This window comes from Prosopis cineraria, unplaced genomic scaffold (genome assembly GCF_029017545.1).
Source record: "Prosopis cineraria cultivar Desert tree isolate PC_DT_omini unplaced genomic scaffold, ASM2901754v1 PC7, whole genome shotgun sequence".
Classification (NCBI taxonomy): Eukaryota; Viridiplantae; Streptophyta; class Magnoliopsida; order Fabales; family Fabaceae; genus Prosopis; species Prosopis cineraria.
Window position 1 is genome coordinate 3,843,050 of NW_026555338.1, and position 23,461 is coordinate 3,866,510.

Sequence of the window (23,461 nt, forward strand, 5' to 3'; positions counted from 1 at the left end):
AAAAGGGCCATGCATTGTGATATGTGCCACATGCCCTGCGGCATGTGGTATATGATAGAACACATTTGTTACCCACTTTTATGTCAATTATGACCTTTTTATTAATGATTTATCACCTCAAAGTGCACACATTACATTACATTTAGAATTTTGCCTAAGTTTATAGGTTTATTGCACTAGGGGCATTTTGGTCCAAAAAATAAAATTTTGAGAAAATGTACAAGAAAAATTGATAGAGTGAATTTTAGGTTCAGTTGATGAGTGGTGAAATTATATTTTTAAAATTTATTTTAATTTGACAGTAATTAAATAAAAAGTCAACACTTTCTAAAGTGTGTTAGTTTGATCTAGTTTTTGGTTTGCTTTTGTGTGAAAATTCTTATATAATTTTATGTAACCTAGAACTTAGTTAATTTAATAAATTCTCCATTTTAAATTATGAATTTAATTGTGGACATTAATTAGATTTTATTATATCACATGCCATTTAATTGAATTATGTGATTTATGTGATATGGTGGCATATGACTTATGCATCAATTGGGCAATTGAGGTCAACACTCCTTGAGGTCAATTGCTGATCAAATGCACGTGAATTATGATTATTTTGAGGGATTAAATCAGCTTAAATGATGTGGACGATATATTAAAAATTAGGTACATATTGGAATCATTTACAAACTAATAGGAGGGTGCAAGGCTCCCATTTTCTTTTTATTTTTTTCCCATTTTTAATTGAGTATTCAGCTGAAGGGAACCACTAGGAGCATTCCATTTTGAGTCCAAAAGGAGATTCATTCACCCATTTACTCATCTTCCATATTTTCTTTCTCTTGTCCATCTTGTTCTTCATTTTTCTCTTCGTTCTCTCTACACATACAGCCATGTCCACCCACCTTTTCTTCCACTTTTCACCATCAAATCTACTCAATTCTTTCACCATTCTCTTCTCCTCTTATGGCCAACCCTACCCCTTACAACTAGAAGGAGATTTGAAGCTTAATTCATCAAGATCATGGAGCATGTCTTAGCCTCTTGGTGTTCTTGGAGGAGTAAGGAGTTTTTGATATTTTCTAGCTAGGTTCTCCATGAAATCCTAGGGGAGAGTTAATGGAAGAGGATTTTTAAAGTCTTTACTTGGTTAAGCTCAACTATTTCTTCATCTTGTTTCAATTTTATTAGAATACTATGGCTATTATTGATTGTAGTTCAATTTGACTTTAGTTTTATGGTTGTTTATAATTTATAATGTTGAAACAAAATTGTTGAGTTGAATTTCATAACCTAAGGGCTGCTAGAATTTCATCCACTCTACAAATTAGCATGGTAATATGTGATTTCAATGGGTAAATGTCTTGTATTAGCCTATCATGTAATTGTGTGGTGAATACTTGATGAGTTGCTTGAGTTTTTATAGTTTTGAGCTTAGGTATAGCTTTAAGTAGTAGAAATTAGAAATAAATTTTAACTAAACACTTGGTTAATTCTAGAGCTAAGCTAGTGAGGTTACCTAAGGGGCTTGTAATAGCACTTAGGGAATTGAATTAGTAAAGCTAGGATACTTGAGATAGTTGACTTAAGTAAATATTTTTTTAGCAAAGAAAGAAGAGTTAAGTGAGTTTCCATAATTAATTAAAGGATAGGAATCTTCTATTAACAACACCCTAGGGTTCCTACTTGAATTGGGAAGCCATTTCATTCATAGTTAGGTTTTGTTTGCTAGTTTAATTTACTAGATAATTAGGTTAGCAATTAGTTAATCAACTTCAAACTTTGGGTGATTTATTTCACTGGATAACTTTTAATTAGACTAAAATCATTCCTTGGGAGATGACCTTGGGTTGGCCCTATATTGCATTAAGGTTAGTTTTAGTTTAATTTTGAAGGAAAGTGACTAATTCCTATCAAAATTTTAGCACCGTTACTAGGGATTAATTATATCACATGCTATTTAATTGAAACTCTGTTTCTGCCAGTGACATATGTTGTGGCGAGAACATCATGCACCATGTCGCATAGCTTGAAAGATGAACTTCTGGCACACGCTATTTCCACATCTGATGTTTTATTAGAGTGATTCAAGTACTCACACAAAGCTTACAATATATACTAGTTAATGGAATAAGTTTGGACTTAATCTAACAGTTTGATCTAAAATTAGACACCCAGGGTTCAAAAAGCCACTTTTCTTTCAAAAACTTGCACCCTAAGTGCTCAATTCTCATTCCTTATCCCGTTATATCACTTAGGGCCTTAAACTAAGTCTAAGAAGACCACATACACCTGATTGACACCTCATACTACAAATATCACATCAATTCCCCATTTTAGCCTTTTAATGCCACATTACACAATTATGGACTTATATGAGGAATACACATACAACACATATTCACACACACACATATATAACTAGACTTGTTCCACTTTCAACACTCCGACTCTTACATATGGGGCTTCACCTCACCATATGGCTGGAAATTATAACATACTTGACTCTTCCAAATGGGGCTTTGCCTCACCATTTGTGTCAAGTTCTCATATAACAATACAATTCATAATCAATACATAACCATCACATCATTTCAAATATATACAAGCAGAACAAGTTACATAACAATACAGACTTTCTTGAATAGCATCTAGGCCTACCCACATACCCTTTACTTGGGCACCATTAGTGAGATGCACATCATATACATATGTACGAGCAAGTTTCTCATCACAATTTAACACATAGTCATTTATGCATCCTAGTTAGGAATTCCACTATCACAACTCACTATACATTCGTTTAAGCAAATGGTAGTCATACCACTACCAAGTGAGGCTACTCCTTCCTAGATTCCTTTCCTAGGCTTCTCGCACTTTCTTCAATTGTATTCAAAAGTAACAGAGTGAGACATATGTTTGAGTAACTTAGAGGTAATCCTAATTATTAATTAGTAAGCAAAATCATAAACAAGTGATAAAGTAGCATGTGTATCAGTAAAAGCAATATCATATACATATATAGGAATTCATTCTCATCAATCTTGTTATGCTCATACAATGCCTTCCTGGTTCTACCTAGCATAGTCATCTCTACAATTGGACCAAGACTTCTAGTCATATGGAATAGGGCCCACCATACGATTGCTTAAACCAGGTAATCCTCTTTACACATGAGTAGTCTCTTAGGTCTGTCATGGTAAAGTTAAACTCTATGTTCTGGATTATTAGGACTTTCTAGCCTTATACAGAGTAGGATCACGACTACCTACCCTAGTTTAAGGTAACCTCATAGATCATTCCATATTTTAGGTTCGTTATGGCAAAGTCAAGCTTTATGCTTTAGATCATTAAGATTCTTCTCCTAGGTCTATCGTGGTGGAGTCAAGCTCTACACTTTGAATCATCAAGACTTCTTGGACCTCCTTACGGTAGAGCCACATCCCCCTACCATAATCTAGGGTATACTTGTGGATGCAATGCATGTCAATGCACATGCGACCTTAAATTCATTTCAATCAATACTCAGACCCACTTGTATACTCTTTCATAATGCTATTACTCTATCAGTTCTTAACCCAATGTACATAATTATATAAAAATACTTGTAAACAATTTCACAAATAAAGAAGTAAAAGGATTACTCCAGTTACCTTTAACCTTACTACTAAGAGTTACCAACTACACTAAGTTCCTAAGGGCATAGATTCCCATAAGAAATGACATAGGTGCTCAATCTACATAATATATTACTGATCATTCAATTCCCAACAATTCACATAAACATTAATTCAGCTAAATCAAATCTCTTAACACATAAAGCAGTTCAATCATTTCATAAATTACCCAAATGGCTTATATTGTGCCAAGTGTAGGTAAATTGTGTAAATTTATGAAAGTGAAAAATTGCCTATAGAAGGGTTAAATTTTAATATATGTGTGTGATTGAGATAAATTATAGTCAATCAAATGTATTATGTCCTTTTTAACTTAATTTAAGGCCTTTTATGGTCTAATAAGAGAAAGGGATCGATTTGAGCACTTGGGTGCGCAAATTTTTCAGAAAAAGTGACTTTTTGTACCTAGTGTTCAAATTTTGATCAGACTATTAGATTATGTCTAAACCTATCTCATTAGTTAACTTATGAGATAAGCTACATGTGGGCACTTGAATCACTCCGATCGAACGTCGTATGTGAAAATGGCGTACGTTGGAAGTTAATCATTTTTGCTGTCAAAATGACAACAAAAATTTAGATAGGCACATCACAGTGCATGGTGACACATGTCACTGTGTATGATAAAGAACAGGTTAAGAGTGTGGCTCTATCCACATGCCATGTGTACATACTGCACGTCACGGTACATGGACTAATTCCCAACTTGATTTTATGATGAAAGTGCATGCAATTGAGATAAGAACGCTCATAAGTTACATCCACTATGCATTAGACAAATGTGTGGTTTGCTTCCGTTGTGTATTCTCTGATATAGTATGATTTTGGATGATTCTAAAAAATAAGTCTTTGGCCAAAGCTTTTTAAATAAATCCTTTGATTTGTGATTGTGTGTTTAAGTGGTAACTTCATAATCTTCTCCTATATTGAGTGAATATAAGCAAAGGTTACACAAATCATGCCTATAGCTTTAAAGCTTTATCGTTTCGACTCAAACCAATTATAAGGTACTAGTTTAGTTCTAAAGAACCTTTCTATTACTATAGGGTAAGAAATTGACTCCTTAAAACTTCCACATTCAATTTCTCACTAGTTAAAACTAAGAGAAAATAGGGTAGAAGCAGAGGTTAAGGTAGTACAAGACTTATTTGATAAGTAATAGGTCAAAAATGTCGCTCTTACTCTCAAAAACCAATGCCTTAGCATAGCCCCTTCTCTTCACCACACTAGACCCTCTTCCTTATTATTTCCTTTTTGATTTTCACAAGCTGCTATGACCTTACTTATTAAAATTCAGCATAGTGAGGGAAATCCTCACTATGCTCACATGCTCTGCTATGGGATTCCACTCTTCTACTCATATCTATTCAAATAACACCTCAATTAGTCAAATTAACATCTCACTATCTAGAACTTTAATCCCACATTAAATCACTAATTAATTCCATAATCAGTGGGGAGGTTTTCATCTCCTTTGGGTCTAACTGGTGGAATTTCTAGGAGGCTTGAGTTTAATGCAAGCAGTTCTAGTTCTTCTAGAAGGAAATGTTTTAGTAAAGGGTTACACTTCTGACCTATACGTAAAGGGTCAATGTAGAGAGGTGGGGGTGTGAGAATTAGGCCTTCACAATCTTTAAGGCAAGCATCAAATGGTCCAGCTTTGATTTTAAGTATTGGAAGGACACCTCAGTGTAGCATATGCAGTAGATCTCATCCGAAAAGATGTTAGGCTTGTTACAAGTATGGCAATTCAAGGCATATAGTAAGGCAATGCCTAGAAGGCAGAGTTGAGGGGACTGAGCAGAGATCGACAATTGCTAGCTGAGTGTTTATAGTCTCACAAGAAGAGGCTAAAGCGTCTCCGAACCTGATTAGAGGTATGATTTTTGTTTGTAGTCACCAAGTAGAAGCACTATTTGATTTAGGTGCCACACATTATTTTGCGTCTGAGGAGTGTGTGGATAGATTAAAATTGTCGTTGCAAGAGTTGATTGTGCTTATTAAAGTGACAATGCCTTTTAGATCGTCTAGTATTATAAGTAAAGCTCGTCAAGACGTGGAGATTTGATTTGAGGATAGAATTTTCAAGATCAATCTAATTTGTATTCCTATGAAAGGAATAGATGTAATCATTGGCATAGATTGGCTAGCAGTGAATAATGCTACACTTAATTGTGCCAAAAAGGTGGTTTACTATCGGTGTTATATGTAGAAGTAGAATCTTCAGAACAACCTAAGTTCCTATCGGTAGTAAGTGCTGAGAGGTTGATCCAACAAGGTTGTGATGCCTATGTGGTATTCTTTACAACTAGTATGGTGTATAATGGTAGAATCAAGAAAATTAGGGTTGTAAGTAAATTCTCAGAGGTATTTTTTGATGAAATGATTGGATTACCTCTTGAAAGGAAACTTGAGTTCTCAATTGATTTGGTTCCTAGAATTGAACTAATATCAAAGGCCCTATGTAGAATGTTGTTAATGGAATTAGCTGAGTTAAAGAAACATATTGAAAACTTACCAGACAAAGGGTTTGTCATACTAAGCATATCACCTTGGGGATCGCCAGTGTTGTTTGTGGGAAAGAAGGATGGTAGTCTATAACTTTATATAGACTATCGACAATTGAACAAAGTAACTATGAAGAACAAGTATCATTTGCTAAGGATAGATGATCTTTTAGATCAATTGGCTAGTGCCTCAATCTTTTCTAAGATTGACTTGAGGTTAGGGTATCATTAGTTGAGAGTTAGTGCAGTGGATGTACCCAAGATAACATTTAGAACTCGATATGGGCATTATGAGTTCTTCGTTATGCTATTTGGTTTGACCAATGCGCTAGCATTGTTCATAGACTATATGAACCACATATTTAGGCAGTAGTTAGATCAGTTTGTAGTGGTCTTTATAGATGACATCCTGATTTATTCCAAGAATCAGGAGTAGTATGCGAAGCATTTTGAGAATGGTGCTTTAAATTTTGAGAGATAAGAAGTTGTATGCCAAGCTCAGTAAGTGTGAGTTCTGGTTGAGAGAAGTGTGATTTTTAGGACACGTGGTGTCAGTGGATGGAATTTCTATAGATTCGCATAAGGTTGATGCAGTGTTGAAGTAGAAACGTCCTAGTTCAGTCACAGAGATACATAGTTTTTTGGGATTAGTTAGGTATTATTGACGATTTATCTGGGGATTTTCCCATATAGCTTCTTCTTTGACTAAGCTAGCACATAAAGATCAGCCTTACATATGGGATCATCGATGTGAAGTGGCATTTTGAAAGCTGAAAGAGAAGTTAACCACAACACTAGTGCTGATTATCCTTAATCTGAGGTTACGTTATGAGGTATATACGGATGCATCATTAAGAGGTCTTGGATGTGTGCTAGTGCTATATGGTTAGCTTGTAGCATATACTTCATGACAATTGAGACTGTATAAAGAGAACTATCCTCGCATGATTTAAAGCTTGTAGTAGTGGTGTTTGCTCTAAAGATTTAGTGCCATTATTTATATCATGCAGTGTTCACTATGTTTAGCGATCATAAGAGTCTAAAATACCTGGTAGATCAGAAGGAGCTATATATGAGGTAGAGAAAATGGATAGAGGTTCTTAAAGACTATGACTTTGAATTGAAATACAATCCAGTTAAAGCTAATGTGGTTGCTAATGCATTAAGCTAGAAGACTTTACATGTGGTAAGTCTTATGGTTAAGGAGCACAGATTGATGGAATTGTTTGTTGAGTTATAACAAGATATGCTATTGAAGGCATTAGTCGCTGCCTATTCGATAAAAGCTAGCAATGATTTTTGAAAGGAATTGAGAATGGCATAATTAGAAGTTGAGAGTCTCTTGAGGATTAGAGAAGAGATTGAAGCGAATCAAGCTGTAGAATTTGGTTTCAATGATGATGATTTATGGTTTATGGGATAGGATTCGTGTGCCTGATGATGTTGATCTGAGAAAGGTGATCTTGAGCGAGGCTCATTATAACAAGTACACAATCCATCCAGGAGCTATAAAGATGTACCAGGATGTGAGGTGGTAGTGGTGACGGCTTGGTATGAAGAAAGATGTTACAAAGTTTATGACACGATGTTTGACCTATCAGAAGGTTAAGATAGAGCACTCGAGACCAGCAAGGATGTTGCAACCACTAAATATTCCTAAGTGGAAATGGGATAGTATTTCCATAAATTTTATAACTGGGTTGCCTAGAACTCAGTTAAGACATGATGCCATTTAGGTTATAGTCAATAGACTCACGAAATCGGCTCATTTTCTAGCTATTCGGATAAGTGATTCTTTGGAAAAGTAGGTAGAGATCTATATACAAGTGGTGAGGTTACATGGTAAGCTAGAGAGTATAGTATCAGATAAAGATTCAATATTTATTTTCAAGTTATAGGGAGCTTTGTAGCATGCCATTGGTACTGAGTTGAGATTTAGTATGGCATATCACCCATAGATGGATAGGTAGACGAAACGGAACATACAGACCTTAGAGGATATATTGAGAGCCTATGTATTGGAGTTAAAAGGTAGCTGGAATAGCCATCTTCCTTTGGCTAAATTTGCTTACAACAACAGTTACTACTCTAGTATACATATGGTACCATATGAGGTATTATATGGGAGAAAATATAGATTGTCTCTTTGTTGGATAGAATTGAGTGAAAGGAGCATATTGGGACTAGATATTATAGATTAAATGACTCAAAAGATTGAGTTGATAAGATAAAAGTTTTTGATGACTCAAAGTAGGCAAAAGAGTTACGCAGATAGGCGTGAAAGGCCGTTAGAGTTCCTAGTGGGAGATCATGTGTTTCTGAGGTTACACCAGTGAAAAGAATCGAGAGGTCAATAAGAGCCAAGATATTAACTCCTACATTTATTAGTCCTCTCGAGATTCTAGAAAGGATCAAACCAGTTGCTTACAGGATCACTTTGCCACCACAGTTATTTGGTATGCATGACGTATTTCATGTATAGCAACTCAAGAAGTACCAACTTGGTCCTTCACATGTGATAACATCGGAGAAGATTGAACTCTAGGAGAATTTGACCTATAAGGCTGAGCCAGAGCAAAACATAAATGTGAAAGAGTAGCAGTTGAGGAACAAGACCATACGATTAATAAAAGTTTTTTACTAAGGCATGGCTCCTAGTGATGCTACCTAGGAGACAAAGGATAGAATGAGAAAATAGTATCCTTATCTGTTTCCATAGGTATGTGTTTACATGTTTTATGAATTTTGGAGGCAAAATTCTTAAAAGGAGGAAAGAACTGTAACATCCTAAATTTCTTAATCTTGTGATTAGTTGCTAGTTGAGGATAAAGTGGTAATTAGTGTGGGATTAGAGATTTGGATGATTACTTAGTGAATTGACTTGTTGGTGTGTTATAGGAATAGATACAGGTAAAAGGAGTACATTTCAAGTTGAAGCAAGTGCGTATGGCGAGAATAAATATCACTGTGGCAAGCGTAGCGGCTTGCATTGCATGTGCTGTAACACCTGGACTAGAAAATGCCTTCATAAATCATGAAATTTTAGAAATTTCAAAGGAGTGAAATTTGAAAGCACATGAGAGAAAGAGAGGAGAAGGGCTAAGAAGCTAGGGCAAGCTATTTTAGGCCATTGGAAGGTGCTTTTGATTGATAACTTGCTAGGTAAGCTACGTATAACTCTTACTTACCATTTTACACGAATTTATCTGAAAATAAATTATAGAGAAATTGAATTGATGGAATTTAAGGGGTTTAATTCTTGCCCAATAGTAATAAAAAAGTTATTAGGAATTAAATTAGAGCTTCACGACTGGTTTAAAGCTGAACGGTAGAGCTTTAAACCCATAGGCTCAATTTAACCCTTAGAGAGAGAAGACTTAGGGCAAAAATCATGTTTGAATGAAATAAGACTGGTTAAGGTGATGTAAAGTAGTAGTCAGGTAGTAATAGACCTAGAATATATAAATGGAAAAGAGTTTATAGATGAATATAGCCATATGTAGTAAATATGAGTTTTTGGTCAAAATGGACCAAATGACTAAAATGTGCCAAATGTGCTTAGATTGGCATATTAGACGTGTTAGTAGAGAAAGGAAGCTTGTGATATGCTGTTGTGGTAGTTAAAATCCATGGATAACCTTTCTAGTGACAAAAGTGTTGAGGTAATTGAATAACTTCCTTTATTTGACTATTTATTGTAACTGTGTATGAGTATGTTATGTAGTGCATGAACTTGTTTTGGATTAAGTATGATTTATAACATTGTGTTAATGTTATATGAAATAGCTTTTGATTGAATAAAAGCATTGAAATGGGTGTTTTCAAATGGTATGTTAATATATATGCTATGTATGAGAAAATGTGTAAAGTGGTACTGAGCAACCTTAAATGGTTCAGAAAGCATGATCATAAGGGTAGGAGTTCACCCGAGTAGATGTGGTGATAAAGACTATATGCCATGCTCTCCTTAGGGCCCGACAGGGTACAGTGTTGGAGACAATTCCTCTTAGTTCTTTATAAGGTGTGGTGTTGGAGAAGATCTCTTTAGTGCCTATTGAGGTACGGTATTGGAGATGCGAGACTCCTTAAAATATGTGATATGGTGTTGGAGTCAATAACATACCATTGTGTGTATTGGGGCAAACCATAGTCCATATGTGCCATATAACATCTTTAGCTGGGTGATTCTACCACTGTAGGTGAGCTCAAGGCCAATGAGAGTATACATTAGTCTAAGGTGAGCTTATGGTTTTATGTTAAGGTGATTCAAATGTTTGATTGGTAGTGATCATGCTATGAGATGCTATGAAATGCTATGTGAAAGTGGTGAAAAGTGGGAAATGAATGTGTTATATGAATGTAAATGGAAATGAGATATGTGATATAAATGATATTTTAAAGAGATTTTAAATAGTATACTATGCTTTACTTCCATATCGTTGCATGTGATAGTTAATAGGAGTGTAAATATGTGAAAAGTGGAAAATTAGTCAAAGAAGGGTCAAATTTGAATATATTTGTGTGATTGAGATAAATTATAATCAATCAAGTGTCTTAGGTCCTTTTAGACTTAATTCAAGGCCTTGTCTGGTCTAATAAGATAAAGGGATCGATTTGAGTGCTTGGGTGTGCAAATTTTTCAATAAAAGTGACTTTGTGCACTCAAGTATTCAAATTTTGATTGGACTATTATATTGTGTCTAAACCTATCTCATTAATTAGCTTATGAGATAAGCTACGTGTGGGTGCTTGAATCACTCCAATCAGACATTGTATGTGAAAATGGCATGTATTAGAAGTTCATCATTTTTGCTGTCAAAATGATAGCAGAATTTTAGACAGGTACGCCGTGGCACATGGTGACACATGCCGTGGCGCATGACACAGAATAGGCTGAGCGTGTAGCTCTATGCCACATGCCATGTGCAAATATTGCATGTTGCAGTACACGGACTAATTTCTAACTTGATTTATGATGAAAATGCATGCAATTGAGATGAGAATGCTCATCGGTTACATCTACTATGCATTAGACAAATGTGTGGTTTGCTTCTGCTATATATTCTTTGATATGGTATGATTTTGGATGATTTTACAAAATAAGTCTTTGGCCAAAGCCTTTCAAATAAATCCTTTAATTTGTAATTGTGTGTTGAAGTGGTAACTCCGTAATCTTCTCCTGTATTGAGTGAATATAAGCGGAGGCTACACAAATCATGCCTATAGCTTCAAAGTTTTATCATTCTGACTCAAACCAGTCACAAAGTACTAGTTTAGTTTCGAAGAACCTTTCTATTACTATAGGGTAAGAAATCAACTCCTTAAAACTTTCGAATTTAATTTCTCACTAGTTAAAACTAAGAAAAAAAGGGAAGAATTGGAGGTTAAGGCAGTACGAGACTTACTTGATAAGCAATAGGTCAAAAAGGTCGCTCTTACTCTAGAAAACCAATACCCTAACATAGTGCTTTCTCTTCACTATGCCAGACCCTCTTCCTCATTATTTCCTTCCTAATTTTCACGAGCTGCCACAACCTCACTTATCAAAATTTTATACCATACATCACAGCGTATCCACCTTTTGCAGTGGCGCATGGCACAGTAAAGGAAATCGTTACTATGCTTACACGCTCTGCTCCAGGATTCCACTCTTCCACTCATATTTGTTCATAAATGAGTCAAATTAATATCTCACTCTTAAGAACCCTAATCCCACATTAAATCACTAATTCATTCTATAATCAGTCATTAATGTAGGATTAAAATTTGGGTTGTTACTGTAACATCCTGAATTTCTTAATCTCGAGTTTAGTAGTTAATTGAAGGATGATGGTAATTAGTGTGGGATTAGAGATTCAGATGATTAATTGATAATTTGACTTGATGTGTTGTATGAACAGATACAGGCAAGAGGAGTATGTTTCTGGTTAAAGCAATGCATGTGGTGAGAATAAATCTTACTGTGCCACACACCGCAACTTGTACTACATGAACTGTGAAGCATGGACCAGAAAATCACTTCTTAAGTTGTGAAATCTAGTGATTTTTCGAAGTGAAAATTTGAGAAACACCTGAGAGAGGAGAGGTGAAGGGCTGAGAAGCGAAGTCAAGCCATTTCAAGTCATCGGAAGGTGATTTGGATCGATAACTTGTTAAGTAAGCTACGTATAATTCTTACCTTCCATTTTACACAAATTTCTCTGAAAATAGGCTATAAGGAAATTGAACCGGTGGAATTTAAGGGGTTTGATTCTTACCCAATAGTAATAAAAAGGTTTTTGGAAGTTAAATTAAAACTTTGGGATTGGCTTAAAGCTGAACGATAGAGTTTTAAACCTGTAGGCTCAATTTGACCTTAGAGAGAGAGAGAGTTTTAAGGAAAAAATATGAATTGAGTTAAAAAAAACCAGTCGAGGTGATGTAAAGTAGTAATTGGTTAGTAATGGACCTAGAATGGATTGATGGAAAAAAGTTTACAAATAAATCTAGCCTTTAGTAGTAGAAATGAGTTTTTGGTCAAAATAGACCAAATGACTAAAACATGTCAAATGTGTTTAGATTAGCATATTGGATGCGTGAGTAGAGGCAGGAAGCTTGAGATAGGCTATAGAGGTTATTGCAATCCACGGGTAACCTTTCTATTGACAGAAAGGTTGAGGTAACCAAATAACTTCCTTTGTTTGACTGTTTATTGTAACTATATGTTAGTATGCTATGTAGTGGATGAAATGGTTTTAAACTGAGCATGTTTTATAACATTGTGTGATTATTGTGTGAAATGGTTTTTAATTAAAATGAAGCATTAAAATGTGTGATTTCAAATGGAATGTAAGGTGTGTGTGTGTGTGTGTGTTATGTTTGAGAAATGAGTAAAATGATAAATGGGAACCTTAAATGGTTCAGAGAAGCATGATCAGGAGTTCACCCGAGTGGAAAAGAATAAAGACCATATGATAAGGTTTCCTTAGTACTTAATAGGGTGTGGTGTTGGAAACATTCTCCTTAGTACTTATTGAGGTGCGGTGTCGGAGATGAGAGACTCCTTAGTGTCTTTATGATGTGGTATTGGAGTCAACAATGCCCCATTGTGTGTATTGGGGGAAACCATAGTTCATATTGTATGTTAGAACATCTTTGGCCAGGTGATTCTACCATTACAGGTGCGCTTAAGGCCAATGAGAGTGTACATTGGTCTAAAGTGAGCCTATGATTTCGTGTCAAAGTAATTTATAGATTTAGTCGGTAGTTATCATACTAGCATGATATATGATATGTTGAGATATGTTATGAGATGGCATAGGATCCTATGTGATTGATGAAAAGTTAAGAATGAAATGAGATATGTGGTATAAATGTTATTTTAATGAGATTTGAATGATATGATATGCTTTACTTCTATATTGTTGCATGTAATAGTCAATAGGAGTAAGTTATTCTATTACTGAGATTTTTATTTCACCCCCATGGTTACATGTTTACAGGATCGGGAAGTAATCAAGGCAAGGGAAGAGAGTCTGGACTGGCTTGAGTTGTAAAGCCATGTACTTTAAGTTTATGCAATGAATTAAATCAAGATTTTATGTATATATGTGAATGAGTTGCCATAGGGTTGCATGCATGAATTGAATTGAAATTTTGTGAAATCTAGCCTGATTGTGTGTAAATGTATTGAAATGAATCAATGAGTTATGATTGAGTATGTTTGTGTTGAAATGGTTGTTTGTGTTGGTGAATCTTAAGCCTAAGAGACAAATTATGATAAAATGAGTAATTTGAGGCTAAGATTATATTGTGAACATGAATGTATATGAATGTGATTAGAAAAGGCCCCATAGGCCTAAGGTATGCCAAGAAATAGCGAAGTGTATAAATTATGAAATTGTGAAAATTGACCGTAGAAGGGTCAAATTTCAATATATGAATATGATTGTGTTAAATTATGGTCAATTAGGTGTATTAAGTTCTTTTGGACTTGATTCAAGACCTAGTATAGTCTAATGAGAGAAAGGGATTGATTTAAGCATGTGGGTGCACAAATTTTTAGAACAAGTGACTTTTTACACTCGAGTGTCCAAATTTTAATTAGACTGTTAGATCATGTCCAAACCTATCTCATTAACTAGCTTATAAGTTAACACTGGTACAAAAATGACTTTTTACAATGGTTAAAAATAACTTTTTATAGCAGTTAAACAGGTAATGTTGTTCTAGGGGGTGTAGAAAGTCCCTCTTTTTACATCAGTTATAAACCCGATGTAAAAACTAATATTTTTACATTAGTTATAAAGCCAATGTTGAAAGTTATATACAAGAAAATAAAAAAAAATTACTTTAACTTTTAACACTGGTTGGGCTTCCAACCGATATTAAAAGTGAACTTTTAACACTGATTATTACCATAATCGATGTAAAAAATATTATATTCTACAGCGGTTATAGTAATAACCGGTGTAAAAAGTATTCAATTTTTTTATATTATATTTATTTTATCAATTTTGGCCATTCCTGTGCGTAAAAATTGCCAAATCAAACAGCTCAATTCAGTTATAATTGTTTATCAAGTATTTATCTACGATACAAAGCTATTTAATGATTAGAAAAACTAACAATTGTCAAAATTGTCAAAATTGCCATTCCTATGCATAAAAATTGCTAAATCAGACAACTCATTTCATTTATAATTGTTTATCAAGTATTTATCAACTATACAAAATTATTTAACTATTAGAAAAACTAATAATTGTCTAAATTGTGTCAACTATCAAAATTAAAATGTCTAAAAGTAACAAAAAATCTCACAAGTTCTCCACAAAATAGGTTGCCCAACGTATGCGGATCTCTTCAATTTCAGCTTCAGGAAATACATCTGAATTGTCAAACATCTAAAATTTGATTCATAAAATAAGCGTATTAATCAATCTCAAATAGCATAATAAAATAAAACTTTTAAAAATATATTTACCTCTTTTGTAAATTCGGTCATGCCTAATGTGATAATATTGAGCATGTGTCTCATGACATATAGACCGCACAAGTTCATCCTCACCAGTTGTCTATGACTCTGTATAAAAACAAATCATAAAAAATTAGTAAGAAATCTTAATAATTGAACATATTAATAAAGTATAGCATCACCTTTGGCTCAATCCATGTGGGATTCTTGAGCTCATATCCATGCTTTTGTAAGACTACATTTTGATATGTTCTCATTGCCCTATGATCAAGATCACCAAGTTAGTAAAAATATTCAAAAAAAAAATTAAGACATGGCTAAGTAAAATAATTCTTACAAGTCTATCGTTTTCTTCATTTCTTTCTCAAGTTTGTAATGGAGGGAGTATAAAAAGACGACAGTGTTGCTCTTCATTGAAAGAACAAATAACTACCAATAGTCCCTGCTAAATATGATACAAGTTAAAGTAAAACCATATTAAAAAAACTATTAATTATAAATTGATCCTTACGAGTGCACATATGGAGCCATAAAAACATCCTTTTTGACTTCACATATTCTTTGTTGGAGGTACGCGACCCTTAACTTTGGAGTATTACCTTTCTTTGTCATGTGATGAAGGCAAAGGAATTCAAACCTATCACCTTTACCTGATGTAATGCACAAATGATGAAGGTACCTACAACAATGCAATTATATTAGTTTACTAAACTTGATGATTAAGTTTACTTACAGCAATGCAATTATATTAAAGAAAAATATACTTACATCATAAATAGTTCAATGTATGGTGTGGTAAGTTGATTATTCGACAGAAGTTGAACTAAATCTTCCCATTCAATTGTCGCTATCAGTCTTTCTTACCCACAACCTCCAGATCCATTTTTAAACTCTAGAATTTGAATGATAAATCATATGCCATTAAGATCATTCACTGATGCGGAGTCAACGAGGGTTGTGGAAGTTTCAGGAGATTTGGTGAGGAAAGCTTCTACATAATAAAAAGGCAAGAAATAGTCAATAAAAAACATATATTAGGAAGTTGCTACATAATAAAAATTCATGAAATTTCATACCACAACTTGAACTAGATTCACAAGTCTCTTGGGCCATAGGATAAAATTGCCAACAGTTTCAACCACAGTCTTCACCTCATCAGTAGGGAATGGAACCAAAGCATCTGGCACTTTTGGATTTGCAACCACCACTCTTACTTGATCATCTTGAATTTGCTTGTGATGGATGGTTGACCCCAAGCTGTAGATGCTACCAAGAGCAACCAAGCATTTATCAAGATCTTTTAAAAATATCTCACATGGTTCACCAATATTATCACCAGAAGGACCCTCTAACACACGCTCAAGAACATTACTCCCTTTCGTACTATGAAATGCAGGAGACGTATGAACTGGTTCAGCAGTTGTCTCTTGTCGTGAGCTCATCATGCTCATCATCTCCTCCTTCGTTTGCTCTTTCATTTGTAGAAGCTGAGCTACAAATGAAGCTTGAAACTCATCCTTAATTTGCTGCCTCACAGTGGATATCAATGTATCAAGCTCTTCTCTAGTTACCACACCTCCTGAATTGGGATGTGCAGGTGCTCCAAAGTAGTCTTTAATGCCCACACCATATCTAATGTCCCTCACATGATCCAGATGCTCTGGCTTGCCTGTAGCAACTATTAAGATATCATTTCTGCCCTTTGAAATGAAGCTTCCTTGGGCTTGTTGCTCCTTAAGAGCATCCTATAATATACAAATAACAATATTAATTAATAATATATATATAATTGTATAGAAATTTAAAGGGACAAGGAATAATAATTTTACTTACAATCCTCTCGGCAATCTCCCATGCTGTCTTACTTGTATAGCCCCCTTTCTTGTACTAATGTCCATATCTCCATTTCTCCTCTCGAGAGACAGGTGATGGTGGAGAAAGGAGTATGGAAGGATCAGACTTAGCTTCTTCTTCTCTCTTCTTCTATTTCTCTGCCATCAATATATCATCAGCTCTAGCATAACCCTCACAAGATAGGGTGTGGAGGCATTGATTCTGCTGAGCAATTTCTCGCCCTTTAGCTCCATTTTCCTATTAATAAATTGAATTTTAGATTTTATAATTGAAGTAAATCTAAATAAAACTTAAATCAATTAAAAATTAACAAATCAAAGCCTTTTCAGAAGTCCGAATCATGACAAATTCTTCCCAAGTATCTTTATCAAGGAACTGGTATGTATCAAGAGGGTTAGGACGAGCTTAACCCTCTGGCACCTCGACAAAGATATATCTTCTAGCAAGATCAGTTTTAAAATTTCTCCAATGTGTTCCACAACAAGAAATCAACTTGTGTCGACAATCTTGATTAGATGGAACATCGTATGTGAGCTACAATGAAGATATAAGATAATAATCAGTAATTGCCTAATAATATATAACCATAAAAAAATTTTAATTTTTAATTATTTACCTGAACACTTTCCCAAATTTGTTCCTTTACACATTCTGGCAGATCAGGCCAATCCTCAAACATAATAGGAGGCTTGGTATGAGATAGGAGGCTAAGAAAACTAACAAACTTGGCTTTATGTGGCCCTATTGGATTCCATCTCCGGTCAAATTGAATTGGTAAGCTACACTTAGCACTCCTATTTAAAGTTAGATCTCTCAATCGTGTGCCACATCTCCCCCTCCTCATAGATTGGCTCTGACTCGGCTCCTCACTAGGGGTGCCTTGACTCAGCTCCTCACTAAGAGCAACATCACCAATTGATTGGCTTGTAGTGGGCTGGCTTTGAGTGTCATCACCTTGATTCTCCATATTCCTATAAATTCAAATAAATTAAAATAATTAAAAAAATAATCAAAGATAAGATAATTAAGAAAAACAATCCCATAACATAAATTTAATTGAACTAAATTAACATACTTTAATTTCAAAACTAAACTCATATAGGGATATTCTCCCATATCCCTTCATGGTGATCACTTCTTATGGCATGTTCATCATCTATTTCATCTACTACATCCAAAATTGGTAGCCCACTTGAGAAGTTAGGAGTTTTAGAAATATCAAAATTTGATTCATGATCATCATCACTATCAATCATCCTTTTTCCTTTAAATGCTATTGACCAATTTTTATGTGCTGGATCTGTGACATAGAAAACTTATTTAGCTCGGTCTACCATAATAAATGGCTTATCTTCAAAAGTTAGTTTTTTAAGATCAACCATTGTAAATCCAAACTTATCATCACGAATACTATTGACGTCAAGCCACTTGCATTTGAAAATAAGAACTCTAAATTTTGTATAATCAACCTCCCAAATCTCTTCAATAACCCCAAAGTAAGTTTTAGATGCTAGTTTAGGTTTCTTAACTTTTGAACTAGAGAAGTGTATGGCTTCAAACATTATCATAACTCCACTATTTTGCACTGTACTCTTCTCATCCAAGGACTTTGTATAAAAGGAATACCCATTAATATCATAGGCACTCCAACATATAACATCAAAGTTAGGACCTCCAGCCAACCATTTAATTATTTCAAAAACACCACTTTCATTCAAAATTTTCTGCTTGAACTAATCCACAAAAGTCCTATTGTGCTCTTTTAACAACTTTTGTTCTGTCATTCTCATTTGATAATTTTTTGCCTTTAGAAGTTCTTTATGAGAAGATATGTAATATTTAACTTCATTAATATTATTCAAGATATATAAATGTACTTCTTGTAATTCATCATGATTCATGCTCTTCACTGATACTTCACGTGTGCCTTGACCATATTGCCTTTTCTCATGATGAGATTTAGAAGTTCAATTGATTCTGTACTTGACAAGTAATCAGAACAAAACTCCATAGCTTCTTCAGCAATATATTTCTTAACTATCGATGCTTCAGGTTGATATGGATTTTTGATATACCCTTTCAGTATTTTCATGTATCTCTCAACTAGGTACATCCATCGTAAATAAACAAGACCACACAATGTTACCTCCCTTACTAGATGCACTATTAAGTGAACCATAATGTCAAAAAATGTAGGAAGAAAGTGCATCTCAAGTTGGCACAAGATAGTACAAGCTTCTTGTTCTAACTCTTCTAGTTTATAGGAATCAATAACTTTACTGCATATAGCATTGAAGAAAAAACAAAGTCTTATTATTGTAAGTCTTAAATCTTCTTTTAATATGCCTTGAATAGCCAAAGGTAATAGCTGTTGCATCAAGACATGGCAATTATGAGATTTTAAGCTTACCAGTTTCAACTCTTTCACAAATACAAGCTTCATAATATTTGAAGAATAGCACGAAGGAACTTTGATTCCATGTAAACACTCACAAAAACTTATTTTCTCAAATTTGCATAATGTATGAGAGGCTGGGGGACAATAAGTTTGTTTACTTTTTGGTCTTAGGTATAAGTCTTCCCGTATTCCCATTTCTTTCAAATCCAATCTTGCATCCACACCATCCTTAGTCTTACCTGGTATGTTCAAAAGCGTTCCAATAATACTATCACACATATTTTCTCTACGTGCATAACATCAATACAATTTCTTACTTTAAGATTGCGCTAATATGGGAGGTCAAAAAAGATAGACCTTTTTTTCCATTTGCTTTTTGCATCAGTATTCTTTTTAGTCTTACTGAAGATAATATCAATGTTTTTTACATGTTCATACACTTGATCCCTAGTCAAAGCATCCAGAGCATCATTGTGTTCTTGGTGACCATGAAAAGCTTTCTTCAATCTACGATATGGGTGATCTCGTCTAAGAAACCTCTGATGGCCAAGGTAGACTGTCTTCCTTCCATGTTGAAGTTGATGGTAGTTTGTGCTTTCTTCACAAATTGGACAAGCTTTATGACTTTTCATACTATAACCAAACAAATTTCCATATCTAGGAAAATCATTTAAAGTACAAAAGATCATAGCACGTAACTTAAAATTCTCCTTCTAATTTGCATCAAACACTTCCACACCTACCTCCCACAACACTTTTAAATCTTCAATCAAAGGTCTTAGGTAAATATCAATATAATTTCTAGGTTGTTTTAGTCCCGAAATCAACATGGATAGCATCATGTACTTCCATTTCATGCACAACCTAGGTGATAGATTGTAAATTGCCAAAAGAACAGGCCATGAACTATGTATACTACTAAGACTACCATAAGGATTCACTCCATCGATAGAAAGTCCAAGCCTCAAGTTCCTTGGCTCATTGCTAAATTCAAGAAACAAGTGATCAATTTTCTTCTATCGAGGAGAATCGGCTGGATGTCGAAGTTTTTTATTAGATATCCTCTCATTTACATACCATATCAAGTTCTTTGCATTATCAGTATTTGCAAACAAACGCTTAAACCTTGGTATAATTGGAAGATATCATAAGACCTTTGTAGGAGCCCCCTTCTCTTTGTATCGTGGTGCCTCACATTTCAAACACTTCTCCTCCCCTTCAAGCTCTTTTCTATACAACACATAATCATTAGGACAAGTGTGTATTTTTTATACTTCATACCTATTAGACATACAATCTTCTTGGCATCGTAATAACAATTTGGTAGTACATTTCCTTTCAGAAACATTATTTGAAGTAACTCTAGCAACCATGTGAAACTTTAGTCACTCCACCCAACTCTTGCCTTTAAGGTAACAAGTTTTAACACCCCAGATAACAAACTAAAATTAGTGCACCCCGAGTATAGAGGCTTCTTTGTGTCAGTGCACAAGTTATCATACACATGTGCTCGTTCAAAAGTCTCTTCCCTAACATCACGGATTATGTCTTCTAACCGATCTTCATTCATTTCTACTTCATCATCAAGATTATTAACTTCCACACATTAAGACGTGTTACTATAATTTTCCAATCGTTCACCATGCCAAATCCATATTGTATAACTTTTGCAAATCCCATCACAAACTAAGTGCTCTCTTATTTCGGCAACACCTAGTCTCCTCTCATTCAAATAATTAACACAAGGACAATAGAACCTTTCACTATTGTCAACAGTATTTTTCTTAGTAAATTCTAAAAAATTCTTTCACCCATTATCATACTCGTCACTCATTGGTCTAGCATTCATCTAACTACGATCCATATGTCACCTCCTAAAGAATATAACTAATGTTATTATCTTCAAACTATTTCAAGAAACTAAATTTCTAATTAATTTAAGATTTGAAAAATTTTCGGCAGAGTCTTCCCTGAAAATTAGATCTCCCAAGACTTTAAAAAAAATTATAAGAGAAAATTGACATTTTTAAATCAAATAAATGATCACATGCAACAACCTGAGGCCTTATAAAGCCACTAACAGCACTCCCAGCAACAATCAATATCATTAAAAACTAAATTTAAGCAATTTAGATGAAAGAATGAATTTTAAAAAAATTTCGACAAAGTCTCCCCTAAAAATCGGACTTCCCAACAGTTTTAGAAAATTTTACACGAGAAAATTAACAATTTTTAACCAAATAAATGATCACATGCAACAATCTGAGGCCTTATAAAGCCACTAACAGCACTCCCAACAATAATCAATATCATTAAAAACTAAATTTAAGCATTATAAAATTTAAAAATTCATATTCAACATATACCTAAGTGGCAGTAGCAATAGCTCAGCACTAAGAGAGTGAAGAGGGGAGAAGGAGTGGTGGCAGGGCAGAGGCACTGAGGAGGGAGGGTAGGGACAGGGGGAAGGGGGAGGGGGTGGGTGAGGGAGGGGAAGACGAAGGGGAGGGGCGACGAGGGAAGGGGAGATGAGGGGGGCGGTAAGGGAGGAGGAGACGAGGGGGAGGAGACGACAAGGAAGGGACAGCTACAGGGAGAAGGAGGAAGGGTAGGCGGTGAGAGGGAGAAGGAGGAGGGGAAGGGCAGCAAGAGGGAGGAAGCAAATAAAGAAGGAGTAAATGAATGGAGGAGGAAGAAGGAGGGGAATTTAAAAATATTTTTCACACTGGGTGGATTGACTCGGTGTAAAAAGTCCTCTTCTTACATTAGGTTCATACCAGCAGGTGTAAAAATAAGACTTTTTACACCGAGTGGATTCACTCCATATAAAAAGTCCTCTTTTTACACTGGGTGGCCATGCACCCAGTGTAAAAAGTCTTCTTTTTACACCGAGTCAGTTCACCCAGTGTAAAAAGTATCTTTTTACACTGGGCGGTGGTCCACCCTATGTAAAAAGTGTCTAAAACTTCAACATAATTATAAAAATGTCACCGCCTATATTTTTTACACCATTTGCCTTCCAACCGATGTAAAAAGTACCCTATAAATTTCATATTTTGTTCTAGTGTAAGCTACGGTGGGTGCTTGAATCACTCCGATCATATGTCGTATGTAAAAATAGAGCATGTTGGAAGTTTGTCACTTTTGTTGTCAAAATAACAGCAAAAAATCTAATAGGTACACCTGGCACATGGTGACATATGCCGTAGAGCATGGCACAGAAAAGTTAAGCATATGGCTTATGCCACATATTGTGGTGCATACACTACATGCCGCAGTGTACGGACCTATTTCCATCCTTATTTTTATGGTTTAAAGGCATTCAATGATGGAGGTGAATGCATATAGATTATTTTTACTGCATATTCTCTAATGTGTTGTATTATTTGATAATTTTGTGAAATAAGTCTTCGGTCGAATCTTTTCAAATAAAACATTTGTTTACTAATGATTGTGAATGATGTGATAATATTGTAATCTTCTCCTATATTAAGTGAATATAAGAGGAGGTTACAATTACAATATGCAACACAGTGCTGCAGCACATCATGCTGCATCTACATAATTGATAGCATAAACAGTCACAATGAACTTCACATGGACATAACTCTCTTTACAAATATCCAAATTGAGTAATTCAAGTTGTCTACATGAAGCTTGTTAAAGATCTAGCTAATGGCTTAGGTTTGGTACAAAATTCCTCCAAATGAGGATTTTATCCACAAAATTCCTTTTAGGGACAAAACATAATTTTACACTTCATAAACCCAAAACCAAAGTCAACGGGTAATATGTAGGACACTTGACCAACATGAATACATTCTAAACAATCATTTTACATCAACGACTTGGCATATGCATATACAACTCCCATGTTGGGTTACAGCCACCCAACACAGTTATATATAGAATTAGAGCTGGTAATTCAGGCAAAGCCTGATGAGCTAGCTCGAACCCACCCGAAAAAAGTTAGGGTTAGGCTTAGAAAAAATATAACTTTTTTATATTCGCCCGAATAGGTCTGAGAAAATTCGGGCCAAACCCATAAAAATATTTTACTTTTACAAAATATATTAAATAT

General features: G+C 34.7%; 2 long non-coding RNA genes across 2 annotated transcripts; both read right to left on the bottom strand.

The window, feature by feature from the left end:
• Positions 1-14,930: 14,930 nt before the first annotated feature.
• On the bottom strand, positions 14,931-15,383 carry LOC129315162 (uncharacterized). The gene is made up of 3 exons (XR_008594401.1): positions 15,311-15,383; positions 15,138-15,236; positions 14,931-15,057 (listed from the first exon to the last, which is right to left on the bottom strand). It is a non-coding gene; the product is annotated as an uncharacterized LOC129315162 (long non-coding RNA).
• Positions 15,384-15,520: 137 nt separating this feature from the next.
• On the bottom strand, positions 15,521-17,258 carry LOC129315161 (uncharacterized). Its single transcript, XR_008594400.1, has 4 exons — positions 16,962-17,258; positions 16,205-16,873; positions 15,897-16,119; positions 15,521-15,807 (listed from the first exon to the last, which is right to left on the bottom strand). It is a non-coding gene; the product is annotated as an uncharacterized LOC129315161 (long non-coding RNA).
• Positions 17,259-23,461: the final 6,203 nt, after the last annotated feature.